Source organism: Vulpes lagopus, chromosome 3, assembly GCF_018345385.1.
Source record: "Vulpes lagopus strain Blue_001 chromosome 3, ASM1834538v1, whole genome shotgun sequence".
In the NCBI taxonomy this organism is placed as follows: domain Eukaryota; kingdom Metazoa; phylum Chordata; class Mammalia; order Carnivora; family Canidae; genus Vulpes; species Vulpes lagopus.
This window is the reverse complement of record NC_054826.1, coordinates 99,327,579-99,347,825: the sequence shown is the minus strand read 5'-3', so window position 1 is coordinate 99,347,825 and position 20,247 is coordinate 99,327,579.

Here is a 20,247-nt window from a genome sequence, read left to right as displayed (position 1 = left end):
CCCTCCAGATCCTTAGACCTGGCCACCCTGCCTCACCACTAACCGTGTAGACTCCCCCTACAGCCTAAGTAATAATGTGCCAACTTTTATCTTTGCCAATCTGAGAGGTGGAAAATACTATTTCCTTCTAGTTTTAACCTGTATTTCTCATCCTGAGTAAGGGTGATCATGGTTTAAAGCCATTTGTTTCATTTATTTATTTATTTATTTATTTATTTATTTATTTATTTATGATAGTCACAGAGAGAGAGAGAAGCAGAGACACAGGCAGAGGGAGAAGCAGGCTCCATGCACCAGGAGCCTGATGTGGGACTCGATCCCGGGTCTCCAGGATCGCGCCCTGGGCCAAAGGCAGGCGCCAAACCGCTGCACCACCCAGGGATCCCCCCATTTGTTTCATCTATGGTTTCAAGGCAATGCCAGTCAATAATTTTTTTTAACTAATCACCCATTAATTAACATCCCTGTTGTTCCAGTATCTCAAGATTTAAAATAAAAGTCCAACTCACAACTCATACAGCTTTGCACCCTTGCCTGGTGATCTCTTCAGCTAGAAGTGGAATTGTTGGTTCAAAGAGTATGCCCATTTGCATCTTGGGTTGATAGTAATAGTCTTGCAAAGACTGTTCCATTTTATTTCTACCAATACAGCATGAGTGCATTATACTATCTTCTGTAGATTATAATCACTTACTCTCTTGCAAGAAAGCATGAGAAGCCCCCATCCCTGTATTCTCACCAGTTTGGGTTTTCTTCATCATCTTCATTTCCCAGAAGCATTATTTGTTGTGCAATAAAGGATCCACCCTGCCCAAAAAGAAGCCTAGCCTCTGCTCTTGCTTCCAGGAGGTGATCTTTAAAGCCCTTGGATTATCCTGCCTTATAAGAGTGTTCTTTGTTTTTGTTTTTACCTGGGGTCCTTGGACCATAGCAGAAAGTATGTAACAATGTGATTTAAGCTTGACCACATGATGTCAGTTCAACCTCTGCAGGGACTGGAGACTAAAAGTCAGCCAGAATCGGAGTCCACCATGTCTATGTGATGGAGCCCCAGTAAAGCCTCTGGACCCCAAGGCTTGGAGGGGCTTCCCTGGTGGGCAGTACTCCATGTATGTTATCACTCGTCATCTCTGGGAGACATTAACACTGTCCTTGACTTCCCTGGGAGGGGACAACCGGAAGCTCTGTGTGTGGAGTTCTCTTGGACTCTGCCCCAGGAGCCTCTGCCCTTGGCTGACCTTAATATGTATCCTTTTGCTGTAATAAACCATAATCATGAGTGTAATGGCTTTGCTGAGTTCTCTGAGTCATTCTGGCAAATCAGTGAACTTGAAGTTAGTTTTAAGGTGCCCTGAACTTGAACTTATCCTTGTAAAAGCTTGGTAGCCCACATAGGCACCTGTGACTGCTCCCTTCTGATTGCCTTTTGGGGCCCACTCTTGCTTGGTTCCAGTCCTTTCCCACGCGTAGCAATTTGAGCTCCTGCTCTATCTCATGGGGCCCTCGGAGACTCCCTGGGATGTGGACAGGGAGCCACATCCTCCTGTGCTGGTTTAAGACTTAAAATCTTAATGCACTAAAGTGCTCAGCTGGCCAGGCCACTCCTTAAATTTGTGGATGACCAGAAACAGGCCACACGTCCAAAAAGAGGAGAATGGCAAAATAAATTATGGTACATCTACCAGATGGGATGTTACGCAGCTCTTAAAAATAACAACCACGAGGACTGCAGCAATATATAAAAAAATGCCCACAACATTTAAAGTCAAACAAGCAGAATCTGAAGCTGTATCTATGCTGCCTGGAACCATGTAAAAATGTACCTGCAAGTGAATAGATCTGGACAGAACATAGAATAGAGCAGAGGTTGGTTGGTGTGGATGATTTTCCTTTGTTCTGTCCTTTGTTGGTGGTGGTGCAATTGATGCACTAGACAGAGGGAATGAGTTCAGAGCCTCCCAGGGAGAGATAGGGTGTGTCTTATGCCTCTGCACTGAGGGGCTGTCAGGGAGAGGGCCTTGCGGCTTCTGCAGCATTCTGCATGGGAGTGGGCTGGGCACCTTGCAGGTCATGCCCACGTGCTACGGGTCCACTGAAGCTCATGGCTGCCATCTGGACCTGTACTTCCTTCAGCATGATACATGTCCCACCTCATTTCAAGACAAGTGGGGTGTGTGTGTGTGTGTGTGTGTGTGCATGTGCATGTGTGTGATGTGGTGGTTTTTATCATGCTAAAATACACCTAGCATAAAATTTTCCATATTAATTATTTATTAAGAGTACAATTCAGTGGCATTAAGTACATTCACATTGTTGGGCAACCATCACCACTGTACATTCAACAGAACTTTTTCACCTTCCCAGACAGAAGCTCTGTTCCAAACAACAACTCCCCATCTTCTTCCCCCCAGCCCCTGGCACTGACCATCCTACTTTCTCTCTCTATGGATGTGTCTCCTCCAGGAACCTCATATAAGTGGAGTCATACAATATTTGCCCCTTTGTAGCTGGTTTATTTCACTTCGCACAACGTCCTCAAGGTACATCCATGCTATAGCACATGTCAGAATTTTCTTCCTTTTAAGGCTGAATAACATTCCATTGTGTGGATTTTGTTTATCCATTCATCTGCGATGGACACGTGGTTTGTTTCTATCTTTTAGCTGTTGTAAATAATGCTGCAGTGAAGATGGGTGTACAAAAATTTGTTTCAGTCACTGTTTTCAATTCTTTTTTTTTTAAGAATTTTTTTTATTGAGGTGCCTGGGTGGCTCAGATGGTCCAGCTGATGGATCAATCAGTGGTTACTTTTCTTCAATGACATTCCTTAACAGTCACTCACCGATGGAGCCAGCCTTGCTCTGTTGACTCCACTTAGAATGGGCAGCTTAAGAATGCAGTGGGGAGGGGACTCTGGGTGGCTCAGTGGTTGAGTGTCTACCTTTGGCTCAGGTCCTGATCCTGGGTTCCTGGGATCGAGTCCCACATCAGGCTCCTCACAGGAAGCCTGCTTCTCCCTTTGCCTGTCTCTGTGTCTCTCATGAATAAATAAATAAAATATTTTAAAAAAGAGAATGCAGTGAGGAAGGAGACTGGATTGGGAGGAAGGTGAAAAGGAGGCTGGTCAAGGGCATTTACGCTGATGGCACTATAAATACTTACAGAAAACCAACGGCACGCAGGGTGAGAGCCTATCTGCGCTGGTCTGTGCAAAAGGAGAAACTGCAAAACATCTAAAAATGTCCACTGGAGATTCAATTCAAAGATCAGCCACCATTAGCAATGAGTCACCTCTCACCCCTGGAGGAGCAGGCAAGAAGATATCATGCTGAAAAATGGAAAGAGTGACATCACTAAGTGCTGATGATGATATAGGGAAACAGGGTCTCACCCCCTCACCCCCCTCAACCCCCGCCGCTGGAAGGGTGTAGAAATTTGCCTCATTCACTCCCAGAGCAATTGGCAATCCCTGGCATCGGGAGGATGCTCACATCTCACACCTTAGAACTTGTGTTTCTAGACACATTCCAGAGAGAACTGATTGCATGGGAGATCAGGAGCAAGGTGCAAAGATGTTCATTGCAGCATTGTCTGTAAAAAACAAAAAAATAGAAACAATAGAAATTACCATACTTAAAAAAAACAAAATGGAATATTAAAATAAAGGATTTATTTAGGGCAGTTAAAATGAACATTAACCGAGAATAAATCTCAACAGCACGTTCGGTTAAAAGAGCAATTTGAAAACTCTGTGATTTGAAATGATTTGAAATGTGATTTGAAACTCTGTACATTTGAAAACACAAACAAAAAAACAATACTCTTTATTGTTTGTGTCTACTTACCAAGGTAGTAGAAGTATGAAAGCATGGACAGGAAGGACACAGGCCAACTTCAGAGTGGGGGTTATATCCAGAGAGAATGAGATCCAGGAGGAATGCAAAGGGAAATTCTTAAAATAAGATTTGGAAACATACAAAGCAACAATGTTAACATACATTAATTCTGGGAAGAGGTGGTGTATGAGTGTTTATTTTACTCTGTATAGTTTTCTGTAAGTTTGAGCCATTCCATAATTTTTAAAAATTAAAAAATGTGGGGGCACCAGGACGGCACAGTCAGGTGTCTGACTCTTGGTTTCAGCTCAGGTCATGATCTCAGGCTCATGGGGTGGAGCCCCACAAGGGGGTCCTCGCCCAGCGCAGAGGAGTCTGCTTGAGATTCTCTCTCCCTGAGATTCTCTCTCTCTCTCTCCCTCTTCCTCTGCTCCTCCCTCCTTGCAGAGCTCTTTCTCTCTTTATAAAATAGAGAAATCTTTAAAAAAGAAAAAAGAAAAAAAAAGCAATGTTGAAAAGTTTCCCTTTTCGCTTTCCACTCCTTCCCAGGGCCCACCTTTTAAGCCGAGGCCTGGGGAGAGGAGGAGTGACAGGATTGGGGACGATGGCATGGGGAATGAAAATTGGCGGGTGGCTGGGAGGTGAAACCCGCCACCCCCTTGCCTCATCCAGTTTGGCTCCGCCCCCGCCCGGCTGTATCCATGACAACCAGGGTCAATGCTCGCTGGACCCGCTGTCAAGCCGGGCTTCCCGGCGCCACCTGGTGGTCTTTCTGGTGGCGCGCTCCGCCAGGGATCCCCAAGGGTGAGTCAGAGGGGTCCCTTGATGAGGGGCACTCCTTAAAAATAAAGACCAACGTTGTCCTGTCGCACCGGATCCCTTGTAGCTGGCCTTAGGGTAATTCATTTCGGAAATGGCTTTCCTTAAAATTCGGCTGCAGCCATTGACCACCAAAGGTTTGGGGGATGTCTCCGGGTGCCCCCCACCGCTCTGGGCATTTACAGGTGTGTGTCTTCATGGGGACCCTCAGAGCTCGTGGTTACAAAACCTCTTAGAGACCCCAAGAGAGAAGAAGGCATGTTTAAAAAAAATGCCAATGTGGACTTCTAGATAGCATAAACCCATTTTTTCTAGATTAAAAAAAAAATGCTTTACTCTAAAAGTAACATAAATTTGTAGAAAGCTGAGAAAATCATCTCACCACCCACACAGAACCAGAACTAACATTTGGGCTTTATCCTTCTAGTATCCCTCTGCTCCATTCATTTTTGAGGGGTTGGTTTCTTACAAAATTGGAAATTCACAAGCTCAGAGTGATTTTCTGCTAGGACAGGTAGACCAGAGTTACAAGCCCAGCTCCTCTGCTAACTGTCACCTCAGGCAAATGAACGGATTTCTTTATGTCCTAGTCTTCTGACCTGTAAAATGGGAATATTAACGGCACCTCAGAGAGTCACTGGGAATTTTCAACGATAAAAATACAGATAAAATATCTAGCACAGTGCTGAATGCATAGTAAGCAATAGAACCTCAGCCATAGCTAAAATTACAGCAGAGCATAGCATGGCATAATTACAATATTCTGCAACCCACTTTTCTCACTTAAACACAGCATACGCATTTTCCTTACGTGAAGAAAAAATTTAGTTTTTTCCTTTCTATGTAGGGGAAAAGCCCACTCTTTTCTACTACGTCTTTTACCTGTGAGTCTCCTTTACTGCTCATAGGAAACACTGTACTGCTGATAATGCTGGTCACCAGATGTGTGGAGGTTTTTCCCACACCAAGCAATTCTCTGTGACACCAGCTGGGTGTCTTCTAATTCAACTCAGTCCTGGCACTACCTATCTGGAGGTACTGTCAGATCCCCCAGAGTTAAGGGCCCTACACTTAAGTTAAAGCCACAAGACCTCCCCCTCTCTACTTCAGATGGCAGTCTCAAGTCCAGATTGTCTGTCACCTGTGCTTCTGACCAACTGGCTACAGATTGATGGTTCCAACAACCCCCCTCCTTGGGTTTGATTAATTTGCTAGAGTGGCTCACAGAACTCAGGGAAACACTTTTGTTTACCAGTTAACTAAAGGATATGGATATTATTTTATTATTAAATGCTATTAAAGGCAAAGTCTGGAAGCTTCTGTCCCTGTGATGTTGGGATGTGTCACCCTCCCAGTGTCCTGGAAGCTCCCAAAGCCCATACTACTGGGATTTTATGCAGACTTCATCATTAAAGCATGATCAATTTTTTTTTAGGTTTATTGATTTATTTTAGAGAAAGAGAGAAAGAAAGTGGGGAGAGGCAAAAGAGAGAGAGAGAATCTCAAGCAGACTCCACGCTGAGCATGTAGCCCAATATGGGGCTCAATCTCAGGACCCCGAGATCATGACCTGAGTGGAAATCAAGAATGGGATGGTGAACCAACTGCACCACCCAAGTGCCCCAGGCATGATAAATTATTAACTCCATTTCTAGCCCTTCTCCTCTCTCTGGAGAGGTGAGAGGGGGTGCTGAAAATTTCAAGCTTCTAATACTGGCTTGGTTTTTCTAGTGACCAGCCCCCATCCAGGACCCCACTCAGGGTCACCTCATTAGAGCAGAAAATGCTCCAGTGCTCTTGTCACTTAGAAATGTACAAGGGGTTTAGGAGCCCTGCTGTCAGGGACACAGTCAAAGATTAGACCAGAGATGCTCCCAGTGTTCTTCATAAATTAGAAATTCTGTACTGGGGGCAGAGACCAATCTATATTTCCTGTTCTCTCACTATAAATGTGTGCATGTGTGTATGTGTATGTTGTGTGTGTGTGTGTGTGTGTGTGTGTGTGTGTAAACTTAAGTATTATCTAAGAATGGTATCCTTAATGACCACATGATGTTTCAACATACAAATGTATCCAATAACTTATTTAACCAATTTTCCACCTTTGGATTCAAGGAATTCCTGATATTTTCCTTTCATAAACAATGCCGCAGAAAAGATTCTTTATTAGCTGCTTTCTCCATTGATGATTCATTTGCTTTTGTGTTCAGGAAGGCCTTCCCCTCCCCAGGATGAAATAAACACTTTCCTAAGTGTGTTTAGTTCCTTTACGGCCCCAGATTTTCAATTGAATTCTTCAATCCATCAAGAATGTATTTTGATACCGTAAAGTGAGAGCTAAGAAGTCTCATTTTGTTCTCATTCACAATAACCTCATCAACTGGCCCGGCACCATCAATCAGGGCATTCAATCTCTCCTCGCTGCTTTATCGGATCACCTTTATTAGATTCCAAACTTGTCTTGGTGCTGGCTTTCCACTGGGCTCATTGCTCTGGCTCCTACATTTAAGTGTGGCTGTTGGCCACAGGCATCCTTTTGTTGAGTCCCAGGGAAGCTCAACCATTCAGCACAGACCACGAGTTTCAGACAGCAGGAGCCAAGGCTCCAGCTCCTCTCCAGCCTGTGTTGACAGTCTTTGCTCATCTCTTCCCCACCATGAATGATCCTATATTACTGTCAAGCCCAAAACTCACCTCCTGTGAGGCACTTCCCTCCATAGTCATATCTATACTTGGAAATCTCTCAGCACTTATGTATTCAGCCTTCTCAGGCACAGCAGATTGTGTTTTCCAAAGATGGCCTCACCAATATATTTATCCATCCTACGGACTCTTGTTAAAGAAATTGACTGATTTACCTCCCCCTGAGAAGTGGAGTCTGTGTGCCCTCCCATAAATCTGGACCTTCTAGCTGCCCCATTCAATGGAGCACAGCCAGAGTGATGCTATGTGATCTCTGGGATGAGGTCATAGAAAGGATATAGCTTCTTCCCAGCTCATGTGCTTGCTCTCTCTCTCTCTCTCTCTCTCTTTATCTCTCATTCAGTGCTCTCCCCTTTGGAATCCAGACACCATCTTTAAAAATTTTTTTAATTTTATTTTGATTTATTTAAATTCAATTAATTAACATGTAGTGTATTATTAGTTTCAGATGTAGAGAGGTCAGTGATTCATCAGTTGCATATAACACCCAGTGCTCATTACCTCACATGCCCTCCTGAATGCCCATCACCCAGTTACCCCATCCCCCCCCCCCACCTACCACCCCTCCAGCAACCCTCAGCTTGTTTCCTATGATTAGGAGTCTCTTATGGTTATTCCCTCTCTGATTTTATCTTGTTTTATTTTTTTTCCCTCTCATCCCTTATATCCCTGTGTTTTGTTTCTTAAATTCCACATATGAATGAGATCATATAATAATTGTCTTTCTCTGATTGACTTATTTTGCTGAGCATAACACCCTCTGGTTCCATCCTTGTCGTTGCAACCACCATATTTTGAGGAAGCCCAGGCCACACATAGGTGTTCCAGGTAACATTTCAGGTGGTTGAGCCTCTATCAACTGCCTAACATGGGAGTGAATGACACGATTCCAGCTTCAGCATTCCAGCTTTCCAGAATTCCAGCTGAGGACTCAGACATTAAGAAGCAAAGATAATGAGATAAAGGAAAGCTGGGAAATTATTATTTATGGGTACAAACTTTCCATCTAAGATGATGAAAAGTTCTGGAACTGGAGAGATCAGTGATGGCTGCACAACATTATGAATGTGTGGGATGCCACTGAATAGTACACTTAAAAATGATTAAAATGATAAATATTACTTTAGGTGTATTTTACCACAATGTAAAAAAGCTATTAAAGAAAAAAAAATCCAGAAAACAAAGAAATCCAGAAAAAGCCATTCCCACTTTCCCTCTTGAAATTTCTGAGCCACAGAAATCAACCCCAAAACAAAGTTTTGAGGTAATTTGTTATGCAGCAATAGCTAACTGATACAGACATACTCTCCTGCCTTGCAGGAGACCCTGGGGGGAAAATGTGTGCTTTTTCAGAAATAAATGATAAGCTTTCAGGGGGGCCTGAGTGGCTCAGTTGGTTAAGCACCTGACTCTTGATTTTGGCTCAGGTCATGATCTCAGGGTCGTGAGGCCAAGCCCCACATCAGGCTCCATGGTCAGCATGGAGTCTGCTTGGGATTCTCTCTCTCTCTCTCTCTCTCTGCTCCTCCCCTTGCTCACTCACTTTCTCTCTCTCAAAATAAATAAATAAAATATTTTTCAAGAAAATGGGATGTTTTCAGGGCAGAGCCTCTCCATCTAAAATACTGCTAAGAGCACAGTAGGTACTCAGAAAATGTTTATAGACTTGCATTGAATGCTCCAAACTACAGATGTGATCTTCAATTCTTTAACAATGCTTAAAGTTACATCACTATCAGAGACATGACAAAGCTCAGCCTATTGTAAAGGAGGATTGAATTCACGATGTGATGTGCTGAGCAATCATATCCACTATGGGGAAGTGCCCAGGTTCTGCAGTCAGGCAAACCTGGGTTCAAATTCTATATACCTTCCAGCAGTGTGGTCTGGGGCAAGTTACTTGATCTCATTGGGGCTCCATTTCCTGAACCGTAACATGCATGTGGCAGAACCGATTTCAGAGAGTTGTATGAGGATTAGACAGGATAAGTGTACACTAAATCATGAGCGAACATGAGGTACACATTTAGTGCTTGAGACATGTTGGCTCGACCTCATTTACTCCTCATGTCAGCTCTGCAACACAGGTGCAGACTTACCTGCATTTTACTGAGAGGGAAAGAAACTTTGGAAAGTCAGGCCACTCGCCTAGGAAAGCATGAGTGGTGATGGGACAGAGTCTGGGTTGGCCTCTGCATTTGCTTCCTCAGGCTGCCGGAATCACCAGAGAAATAAATTTTCTCACAGTTCAGGGGGTCAGAAGTCAGAGATCAAGGTATCAGCAGGCCTGGGTCCTCCTAGGCCTCTGTCCTCGGCGTGTAGATGTCATCTTCTCCCTGTGTCCTCATGTGGTCCTCCTTCTGTGGATGCGGACCCGCACATATGGCCTTCTATGACTTTATCACCTCTGTAAAGACCCTAGCTCCAAAACCAGCCTCATTCTGATGTAATAGGTTTTGGGACTTCCACACAGGAATTCAGAGGAACACAGTTCAGAACCATGGCAGCTCCCTTCCTGCTATTCTGAAACAAGTGGAGGTGAAGGTCTGAGCTGGGACCTTGGCCCAGCATCTCTTGGGTCAAGGGCTGTGTCTCCAGACCAGGAAGAAACACCCAAGCTGTTTGGGGAGAACAGTTTGTCCCACGAGAGGCTAGGCTCACAGACTCCACAGCCGCCCTCACAGCCTTGGCAAGGCTAGAAAGTGCTAGTAAAACTGCATGGAGTGATGATTGTTCCGACAGGTCCAGGCCCGCAGTGTTCACCTCCACACAAAGACCCAGGAGAGGGGAAAAAAATTCAGTTGGCTAAATGGAAAAGAACAAACCTTCCATTAACAACTCCCTGGGGGTTGTGGGGTGAGAAGTTATGGGGAGGTGGCTAGTCAGTAAAAATTTCCATCTGTGGAGGCTGTGAAAATCTGCTGGGGTATCCTGGCAGGAGGAGGAGACAGACAGTAAGTACAAATTAACAAGCAAGATGGTTTCAAATGATGATGGCAGCCATGAAAGAGGTTGAAACCATGTGAAGTAATAAGGGGGTGACAGGAGGTGCCCCTTTACAAAGGATGGTTGGGGGTGGCCTCTTTGAGGAAGTGGCATTTGAGCTGAAGCCTGAAAGACAAGAAGAGTTGGGTTATGGAAAGATCTAGAACCGAGTTTCTCAATCTTGGCACTGTGGACTTGTGGGGCTAGGATAACTCTTTGCTGTAGGGGGCTGTCTTGTGTACTGGGGTAGGGGGTGATGATCCAGAAGAAGGGCATTTCAGGAAGAGGAAATGATAAACACGAAGTTGCTGCAGTGGCAACAAGCTCGGACAGGTTTCCTGGGAATAGAAGTTTCCAGAAATGGAACTTTTCAAGCATGTGATGGTTTATGGGCCGAGTCCAGTGAGGCGGAAGAGTGGGGAGGTGGGTAGAGGCCAGACCACTGGGAGCCTAATGCTTTGGGGAGGGGAAAGGAACTCAATCTGACCTGAAACTTCCCTCCAGCTGCTGAAGTAGGGGGTTGGGGCACAGATCAGGACAGGACAGCAGATGTATTTCTTCCTGTGGCTGCTTTAACAGACTTGGAATTTGGTGTCTTCAAACAGCAAAAATATATTCCCTTAATTTGAGGCCAGAAGTCCAAAATCGGCAGGGCCATGTCCCATGTGAAGGCTCTAGGGGAGGACCTTTCCTTGTACCTTCCAGCTTCTGGTGGCCCCAGGCATACCATGGCTTTCCATTCTCCGCCTCTGTCTTCCTATGGCTTCTGTTCTGTGTCTCTGTGTCCTCTCCTCTTCTAAGAAGGTCACCAGTCACTGGATTTAGGGCCTGTCCTCACTCCAGGATGACTCAGTATGAGATCCTTAACTGATGACATTTGCAAAGACCTTATTTCCAAATAAGGTCAGAGTCTGAGGTTCTGTGTGGATGTGCATTTTGGGGGACACCACTGAACCCACCACAGCAAGCAAAGAGGAGGCAGAGAGGGCTGCTGCCATCTCCAGGCAAGAACTGGTGGGGCCTGGGCCATGGGCCTCCAAAAGGAGATGGAATGTCAGGATGTGCCGGGTGCTCACACAGAAGGCATCCCCACGCTCTGACCCGCTGTTAACATGTTCAGCACACAGGTCTCAGGGTTGGTCCCCTAACCTCTCCCCAATGCAGGAAGGAGTCAGCTCTGACAGGGCCAGAATCTAGGCTTCCCCAGTGCCGAGGCCACTCGTCTCCCCTTTCTGGGGTCTGGTGCCGGGTTTGGGGCTCCCCTCCGCTCCTCCAGAGTGCTGGGATTCTGTGCTCAGAAGTTTCTCAGAAAGCACAATTTAGTCCCTGGCTCCTGCTTTCCTCCTAAAGCTCTCACGTGAACATTTTCCTTCCAGAACAGAGATTAGGGGCCTTTATCTCTGGCCCGAGGGCAAAAGAGAAGACTGTCCCTGGCTTTCCTCTGTCTGCTGCCCTCATCAGCACTGGGCTGGGCTTGTTTTTCAGGTTTCAGTGAATGGAGCATTTTTGTTCTCTGCAGAAACATAACCAAGCGCTTGGGTCCCCTGTCCTATTGGAGGGTATTGGGGTTTGTGGGGGCCATAGGCCCAGGTGTTTTTAGTGTGCCTCTCCCCCCACACCCTGGGAGTGGGGCCTGAGGCTCCAGGAAGGAAGGTTCCACCAGTAGAGAGTCCAGCTCCCATCCTTTCAGGGTGGTAATTAGGGCTTGCAGTGGATGGGGGCCATGCGGACAGGCCTGCAGGTGAAGATGTGGGAGTCAGGGTAGGGGTGGAGAAGGAGTGAGCAGGGACAGGAGGAGGGGTTTGTTCCAAAGGGGACCCTGGAATGGCGGAGTTTGTGACAAATCCATCATTTTAACTGTGGACAATTCAGTGGCATTGAGTCCATTCATGGTGTTGTGCTACTACCACCACTGTCTACTTTGAAAACATAGACATCACCCCCAAAGGAGACCCCATGCCCATTAAGCAGGCACTCCCTACTCCCCTCCCCTTGTTCTGGGCATGCATGGCCCCATGTATTTTTTTTTTTTTTTTTAGGATTTTATTTATTTATTTATGAGAGACACACAGAGAGAGGCAGAGACACAGGCAGAGGGAGAAGCAGGCTCCATGCAGGGAGCCTGATGTGAGACTCGATCCCGGGTCTCCAGGATCACACCCCGGGCTGAAAGCAGGAGCTAAACCTCTGAGCCACCCGGCCCCATGTATTTTGAAGGGTGTTCCTTTTTCCTCTGTCTCTTGCTGGCTTGTGTGAAAATTAAAAGCTAAGAAGGAGTAATTCTAGCCTCTGACCATTGCTCTAGGGGCGTGGTGGGCCCAGCAAATGTGACCCCAATTAGATCATTTCTTTAACACTCCTCCATCAGACCAAATTATTTTCAGGAGTGACTGCAAAAATGGTTATTGCCTGGATTCATTCTCTAGTTGTTTTTTTGTTTGTTTGTTTTAAGATTTTATTTATTTGAGAAAGAGCATGAGCAGAGGGAGGGGCAGGGGGCAGAGACAGAGGGAGAAGCAAGCTCTCAGCTGAGCAGGAGCCTGATGTGGTGCTCTATCCCAGGACCCCTCGATCATGACCTGAACCAGACAAAGGCTTAACCGACTGAGCCACCCAGGTGCCCTTTGTTCTTTGATTTTAAAACAACGAAAACTTTAGGAAAGAAGAATACATTTTTATTTTAAAGAGATTACTCAAATTCAGTAGACTCTTGCACACAGAAATTAAGTTACAATTAATCAAAACATCACATCTTGCTGCTTGTGCTTTGTTCTAATGTTTTAAATATTAAACCCAGACAGAACCTCCCCCAAGGGGTCATAAGAAAGGAATGCAAGAAACTCAAGTTCAGTGTCTTGTCTTCACAATCATTGTCTCCGGTAGGTGCTCCTGCACGCAGGGGTGACAGATGCCAACCACGCCCAACGTCAGTTCCAACAACACGGAACCATTAACGAGGTGGGTGCGTGCATGACAGGGCCTGGATGCATAACTGGGAGCTCTCTGAATTACTTGCCATGTCGAATGCAATGCTTATTAAGGCTTGAGAAATAAAAGTACATGCATCTGAATTTGCATATATATTATTAAAAGCCAACACTAATTCCAACTATTGTATAGAACTTAAACCACGGTACCTTTTTTTTTTCCAGAAGAGTATTTTATCATTGGTGATTAGAATTACTGACACTGAATGATCATTAAAAGCATGCAAATGTTGGGCTGAGTTTACTATTTTATTTTATTTTATTTTATTTTATTTTATTTTATTTTATTTTATTTTTTTTTTTGAGTTTACTATTTTAAATCCTTGACAGAAAATGTACCTCCTTATTACCTGTACTCAGGGCTGGTCTGCTCCCCGTGCCTGGCCCACTGGATGGGAGCTTCTGGGATAAAGACGCCTGGAAGCAGCCACCCCAGCACTTCACTGGACATGGGGAGGAAGCCCACAGCCCAGGTGCTTGTTGACTGTATTCATGTATATCAAGGGGAGCCCACACTCCACAAGGGGGAGGGAAGAGATAGAAAGATATGCCAAGCCCCCAAATCAAACCAAGATTGAAGCAGGTATGAATCACTCCTGAATTTAAATACAGACCAACAATGGCCAGACTATACAGTGAAATAGAACTCTGGCCCACAACCCAGTGCAGCTTCAGGACATGATCAGTAACTGCCAAGCTTCCCTACTTCCCTTTTCCAACTCAGGACAACCAGAGAAGCCAGATGTGCTCCCCTAACCAACTGCATAGGATGCTCGCTTCTAGTTAACCAGCCCCTGCCAAACATGAGTGATGGTAGCTGATTCCCTGACAACGAGTGGTAGACGAAGAGCCCCTGTTCATTGCCACTTGTGTGGGCTTCATGTGGTCCTACAGAGCCCTGTTATTTGTTGGGCTGACCCAAGTGTGTTTTATTACTTACAACCTAACTGAAAACTCCCCTCCCCAACGCCAAAGGAGGGAATATGATGTCCACTTCATAGGCTACTCCCCAGAGGCCTTGGTACTTGGCATACCAGAATGGTTTCTACTGGAAGGAAACAAAAACCTGAACCCAAGTTGGGGGAAACCATAAGGACATTTGTTCTCTCATATTGCAAGGCTTCTGGAGGGATGGGTGGGCATATCCAGCTGTTCAGTGGGGCTAGCACATTGACTGGGCCTCCGGAGGCCTCAGGGTGCCTCCTTGAGTGGTTTCAAGATGGCTGATGGTATTTAGGTGTACACAATTAGACATGTGTAAATTCCACCAACAGTTGGTATTTTTCTTCAGAATGTCCTCTTTTTTTTTAAATTAATTTTTATTGGTGTTCAATTTACCAACATACAGAAAAACACCCAGTGCTCATCCCGTCAAGTGTCCACCTCAGTGCCCGTCACCCATTCCCCTCCAACACCCGCCCTCCTCCCCTTCCACCACCCCTAGTTCGTTTCCCCGAGTTAGGAGTCTTTATGTTCTGTCTCCCTTCCTGATATTTCCCAACATTTCTTTTCCCTTCCTTTATATTCCCTTTCACTATTATCAGAATGTCCCTTAAGAACAAGACATCTCACTGAACAGGATTATACCACGAAGCTATGCTTGAGCCATGCAAAGGCTGAGGCACTGGTGGACGCCAATCAGGATCCAGCCATAGAGTTGTAGCTGGGTTTGGGCTCCCTTGTCCTCTCCCCCTGACTCCCTGGAATCATATAAAGAACTGAATAAAAAGTGGGATCTTCCAGGAAGGAGGAGGAGGCTGGGGAAGGATGAGGAGGCATAACTCTCACATCTGGGCAGTGTTTGTTTCAGATCCTGAAACACCTGGAAAAAAAAGGTGCGTGGGGCACCTGGGTGGCTCAGTTGGTGGCAGAGTTGTTTAAGGGGAATCATGACCCCCCCTTTGGCTCAGGTCATGCTCCCAGGTCCTGGGATCAATCTCTGCATCAGGCTCCCTGCCCAGGGCGGGGAGTCTGCTTCTCCTTCTGCTCCTCCCCTGCTCGTGTTCTCTCTCTCTCTCTCTCTCTCTCTCTCTCTCTCTCAAAGAAATAAATAAAATCTTTTTTAAAAAAGAGTTTTTGAAGGGGCCCTTGGGATGGGTCCCCATTGGCTATGGACAGGAATTCCTCCCATATGGGCCTGGTCTCTTCCTCAGGTCATTGATCAGAGGTGAGAGCCTCACCCAGCTCCTCACTGGCCTGCCCTGGCTTTGAAAAGGACAGTCACTGGGAAGGCAGGATGCAAACTCTGGAGGTCCCCAAGACCATTTTCACTTCTGGCATCAACTGCAAAGTTCAGAAGTTCCCAAGACCTTCCTCATTCTGACACAAAGTTGTCACATTTGCACGTTTAGGTGGTTCCGAAGACCACCCTCAGATTTGATAATTAGCCCAGACTCACAGACTCACTGGACCCATTGTACTCATGATTATTCTTTTTAATTTAATTTTTTCATATTTTATTTTATTGCAGCAAAGGATGCAGATTGCAAGGGAAGGGATTCAGAAGGTAGAGTCCAGGAGAGTTTCACTGGCAGAGCTTTCTGTTCTCCCCCAAGAGGGGAAGCACAGGCAGTGCTAATATATCCCAGCTACAACATGTGACTGCACGGATGGAGTATTGCCAACTAGGGAAGCCCCCCCCGCCCAAGTCTTGGTGTTCAGAGTTTTTATTGGGTCTCCATCCCCTAGACATACTTGACTCCCCATACGATGGCTGATCTCAGTTGCCAGCCCCGCCAGGGGTCAAACTGGTGCTGCATGGCCCCAAGCCTCCACCATAAATCGCATCGTTAGCTGTTTGGTGACTCAAGGTCCTCAGGTAAATAGACCGACACTCTTATCAGGCAGGACATTCCAAGGCTTAGAGATAACCTCCCAGGAGCTGAAGGCAAAAGCCAGACCCCTCTGTGGGTCATGTCAGTACTTTGCTAGCACAGACTGGTTAGCCAGGAGCTTTGTTTGGAGGCTTTAAAATCACTACTGCCTTTCAGGGAAACCAAGAAGGGGCAAGGGAAGACAGGTCCGAAAAACCCCAATTGAATTCCCCAGAACATCTGGGGGACTTGTGGGGGCCACGTTCATGGTCCTTTTATTGTCCTTCCTTGAGCTGGGCCAACAGTGACTTCCTGTGCCTCTTGATGAGGGGAATGGTCCAAGGGAAGAATGTCTAATGGTTAATTAAGAAATTTAGGGCTAAGAGGGACCTCATCCCCAGGTCCAACTATTCTTACAGAACGGAGAGTGTAAGACTGACTGCACTCCTCCCTGGCTAATTGTGGGTGTTGTCTCCAAGGGGTGGAAGTTCATTTTTTGCTGTAATTAGGTGAAAATTCTAGTGCAATCAAGTCAGTAATTGCTGTGTTCACACCAAAAGGCAGGGCTGAGCAACCAGCCCCGGGGACTCAAGCCCACGGCCCTGCCGGCTTCTCCTTGGGAAGGAAGCCACCGTCTCCTTGTGCGTCAGGTGTCTGGGGGCTCCATAGTCATATCCAAGGCTCTGGCCGCTGTCTAGGTGTTGAAACACAGGCATCCAGAGTTCCAGCAATTGTGTTCTCACCATTTCTCAAACACGCAGCTATGTGAGCACAGTTCAAACATTATTGCATTTAGTCCTCACAATAATCCAAAGACCTAGGTCTTCTGTGAAGAAGCTGAGGCTCTTGGAAGTAAATTGACAGATCCAATGCCCCAAAGCTGGAACTGGCAGCTCCAGGGGTCTGCACTGAGCAAAGTTTGGGGGCAGCTGAAATGTCCCCAAACCCAGGTCTTAATCACCAGCATTCCTTTCATGATAGATGCATAATGATGTCTTCACAGAAACTTTGAGGTAGATAACCCCATGCACCCAAGTGGAGGGCTGTGGGCCAGCCAAAGAATTTTCTTAAAATCTGTGAACTAGGGATGCCCGGGTGGCTCAGCGGTTGGGCGCCTGCCTTTGGCTCAGGGTGTGATCCTGAAGATCTGGGATCGAGTCCCACGTCAGGCTCCCTGCATGGAGCCTGCTTCTCTCTGCCTATGTCTCTGCCTCTCTCTCTCTGTGTGTCTCTCATGAATAAATAAATAAAATCTTAAAAAAAAAAATCTGTGAACTATCCACTTGCTACACACTCCACCTCAAAACTGTGTGTTTTAAATATTAATAGAAAATATGAGGTATAGTGAAGCCAGCAGATCAGGAGAGGATTGTCATGGTAAAAACAGAATGTTACTTACATGCATGCCACACAGGGCCACATGAGGAAGCACCAGGGTGGGTTAGGAGGCAGAGCGAGCAAGAGGAAAATGTGGGCAAGAGCGTTTATTGTGGTTTTGTGGGAAGAAATAGGCAAGGCAGGGAAAGCAGGGTATGCAGGCTACGCTGGTTTAGGACTGGCTAATTTGAGTAATTCCAGTGGGCTCTGGGGCATACAGTCTGTCCCTAGTTGGCTGATCTCTGGCCCTGGAGTGATTAGGGCACAGGGATAAAGGCCCAGAGTGTGAGAGTCCCATAGAGGAGAGGGTTGGAATATGGGATCTGGTGTGGTTGGTTTGCATTTGAAAGGTGCTCTCCTAGGTGAGTGGTGTGTTATGGCTAGGAATTAGCTAGCCCTGGGTGGGGGTGGGGGAGTGGGGGGATGGGGGAGGACAGTCCCTCCAGGTCAGCAAAGGCCCGGATATGAAGCCTCAGATCAGAACACAGAAAATAAAAGACATGGTTGATGCACCGTGCAAGAGCTGATCCCAAGTAAACTCTGGGTCATGAGAGATGAGCAGGATTTCATCAGGCTGGACAGGGGAGCAGGAAGGGATGTGTAGGCAGAGGAACCAGTGTGAACAGAGGTGAGGAGGCAGGAAGTTGCAGGCACACATGCCATGGTGCTCTAGAAAGGCCTGGTAGGTCAGATGGTCCCAGACTCTGCCTCTTCCTTTTCATGCCAATCCTTCTGTTTCCTAGCAGTTTCCACATCCTGGAGGGAGAACTGTACCCCACAACGCCTCTCACACCTGTACCTTTCTATCACCTCAGTGGCTCTTCAGCTCTCTCCTGGGGGGTAGGGGGACACAAGAGCCTCCTAGCTGGTCTCCCCACCTCAGCTCATCCACCTTCCTGACATCTTCGTGAGATGTCAATCTGACCATGTTATTTCCCTGCTCAAAACTTTTGGTGGTGGGGTGCCTGGCTGGCTGGGTGAGTAGAGTACACAACTCCAGATCTCGGGGTCACATTGAGCATGGAGCCTACTTAAAAAATAAAATAAAATGCTATTTAAAACAACAATACCTTTGGTGGAACTGGATATTTGAAGATATTGAAGAATTGTTGACTATTTTAGTGATGGTAGTACTGTAGATTTTTAAAAATATAACATGTTCCTTTATCTTCAGGAGAGGCAGAATGAAATATTTGTGAATGAAAAGTTAGGATGTCTGGAATTTGCTTTCACAACAATACAGGAGGGGAAAGGAGCAAGTGGAGATGAGAGTTGAAAATTTACTAAAGCTGGTGACAGGCATGAGGGCTGTCGTGATACTGCACTTTCTGTGTTTCTGTGTTTGAAATGTCACCAGAAAAAAGTTCCATGAAAAAAACTCATACGCTGGACAAAGTCCAAAGCCTGGATTTGGCTCCCCTTAACCTCCTACACTGGGCCCTGTTCTCCTCCTCTCTAGTCCCTACCTGCCCTCTCTGGGTGCTAACGTGTCTTAGAGCATCCCCCACACCAGGCTCTAACACTTGCCACCTGGGCTACCTCTTTTTTTTTTTTTTAAGATGTTATTAATTTATTTGAGAATGAGAGAGAGAGAGAGAGAGAGAGAGAGAGAGACCATGAGTGGGGTGAGGGGCTGAGGGAGAGGGAGAAGCAGACTTCCTCCTGAGCAGGGAGCTTGAGGTGGGGCTTGATCTCGGGACTCCAGGATGATGACCTGAGTGGAAAGCAGATGCTTAACCAACTGAGCTACCCAGAAGCCCCTGTGCTACTACCTCTTTCAAGAGAACATTGTTGTGTCCTCAAGACACAGCCTAGAATTAACCTCTTTGTTTTGTTTTGTTTTTGCCTGATCCCCCTAGGCTGGTTTGGTACCTCCCCTCTAGCCTAAATGGTATTGTATTTCTAACACCTGCTTTCTTATCTCTCTTATTCATTAATTCATTTGTTCATTCAATTAGTCAGTCAATCAACATTTGTTGGCCGTGGACGGTGAGCATTTAATCCGGCCACTGGGTGTGCGGCGGGGATTGTGTCTATTTAACCCAGCCAAGGGGCTGCCCTGTCACAGCCCAGGGGACAGAATAACAGGACTAGACCAGGAATGTGTGATCCACCTGCAACTCCCTCAGTGGTTCATGAACTCTGAAAAGCAGGAGTAGAGGCACATGATGGGTGTTGTTGGCCTGTGAGGGACCAAGTTCAGAGGAAGATGCTCAAAGTGTCCAAAGTGTTTCTTCAGCCAAACCAATGACAAGCATGTTGGGCCGCACTGGAAATCAGGGAAAGTCATCTTTTAAGAAGTCCCTGATCCAGGTCCTGGGGCACCTGGTTGAGAGCCTGCCTTCAGCTCAGGTCGTGATCCCTGGGTCCTGGGATTGAGTCCCACAACAGGCTCCCTCTGGGGAGCCTGCTTCTCCCTCTGTCTTTCTCTTTGTGTCTCTCATGAACAAATAAATTAAAATCTTAAATAAATAGATGATAGATAGATAGATAGATAGATAGATAGTCCCTGATCTGGGTCATTTGTTGCCTCCTTCCATGCTGCTCTGGCAGAGAATCAGAACCCCCAAGTGGCAGCCAATCTTGAAGGAATAAAGGAGGAGCCTGCAGACACCACAGTGAACTCTCTCCATGTGGAACCTAAAACCTCTGAATACTGCCTGCCTCAGGTGCTTTATGATCCCAGAGCTATTCTTTTAAAAACTACAAACTCAAGTGAATTCCAGG